Source organism: Poecilia formosa, unplaced genomic scaffold (genome assembly GCF_000485575.1).
Source record: "Poecilia formosa unplaced genomic scaffold, Poecilia_formosa-5.1.2 Scaffold1878, whole genome shotgun sequence".
Taxonomy (NCBI): Eukaryota; Metazoa; Chordata; class Actinopteri; order Cyprinodontiformes; family Poeciliidae; genus Poecilia; species Poecilia formosa.
The window spans coordinates 2,106-3,542 of NW_006801817.1; the positions used below are offsets into that span (position 1 = coordinate 2,106).

Consider the following 1,437-nt stretch of genomic DNA (forward strand, 5'->3'; position numbering starts at 1 on the left):
GTTACCTTGGCTCAAAAACGGTCGAAAAACACTGCATTAAACACGTAGTGTACAAAGAGTCGTTGAGGTACATAGAGCGCTGTACGGCAAGACGGAGGCGGTGCGACTGCTGCTGGACGTGAGTCACTGCAGGCGTTTCTGCCGCACTGAATGATTCCTTCCGTATCAGTGAGTTCAATCAGTTCAGGTCTGATGTCTTCACCCTAACTAGCCCCGCCCCTCAGTTTAAGCCCCGGCTCCTTATTTGAGAACAAGAAATAGAAATGGAGGTAAAAAGTAAAAATCCATGAAATACACAAAGCAGCTTTATCAAATAAAACAGTAATGAAATAGGCTCTCCATTAAAAAGTGAATATTTTTATTTCATTATTCTATGTATGTTTCATAGAGTATTTATTACTTATTATTAACAATTTTCATTTATTTCATTTTGACTGAACTGATTCTCTATAGATTAGAAGGAAATAAAACATAAGATAATAAACAGAAGTAATGAAGAGTTAGAATCCAGACCATAATAATCCAAGTTCAAGTTCTGATCAGTTTTTAGTTCTGATTTGAAGGAACTCAGTTCTTCAGCTGACAGAAGGCCGACTTTAGAAATGTCTTTATGTGATTCTTCTATATATCTGGATCTATGTCTCTAGATCTGTAACTACAGATTTCTAACTCTATAACTCTACACATATAACTCTAGATCTGTAACTCCACATCTGTAACTGTAGATCTATAACTGTACATGTGTAACTAGACCTATAAATGTAGATCTGTTCTTCTTGATGATAAACTGGTTTAGTTGTGGGAACAGTTTGGCGCCCCCTGGTGCTGATCAGCTCTCAGCGGCCATGTTTCTCTGTCCAGGCTGCCGTGGATGTGAACATCAGAAACACCTACAACCAAACGGCGCTGGACATCGTCAACCAGTTCACCACGTCCCACGCCAGCAAGGACATCAAGCAGCTGCTCAGAGGTCAGAGGTCACACATCAGCTGACAGGAGCCCTGAGGTAGTCTCAGAGTTTTGCACTCCGTCACCATGACTGTCCAAACCACATCTTTACAAATCTGAATAACATTTGTACAGCCTCCACGTCGCTGCATGATTTATTGAGGAGTCTGTTCTCAGAGAAACTGTTTCTGGTGCTTCACTGGCTCTTCATTCAGACCAAACCAAACGCTACTACCAGAGTTTTGCATGTTCTGATCAGATGAAGTTCTGATGGGCTGATCCAGTTCTGATCCGGTTCTGTTTCCTCCATAGACGCAACGGGGATCCTTCAAGTCAGAGCCCTGAAGGACCACTGGAACCTCCACGACCCAACCGCGCTCAACATCCGGGCCGGAGACGTGATCACGGTGAGACGCTGTGGTACCAGAACCACGTCTCTGGTTCTGGTCTGAAGAAGATGGTGGTTACAAACTCAGTCAGTAAATCAGG

The 1,437-nt window shown here is 43.1% G+C and overlaps 1 long non-coding RNA gene across 1 annotated transcript; it reads left to right on the forward strand.

Moving 5' to 3' along the window:
• Positions 1–6: 6 nt before the first annotated feature.
• Positions 7–1,408, forward strand: LOC107835354 (uncharacterized). The gene is made up of 3 exons (XR_001661158.1): positions 7–118; positions 862–970; positions 1,261–1,408. It is a non-coding gene; the product is annotated as an uncharacterized LOC107835354 (long non-coding RNA).
• The last annotated feature ends 29 nt before the right edge of the window (positions 1,409–1,437 follow it).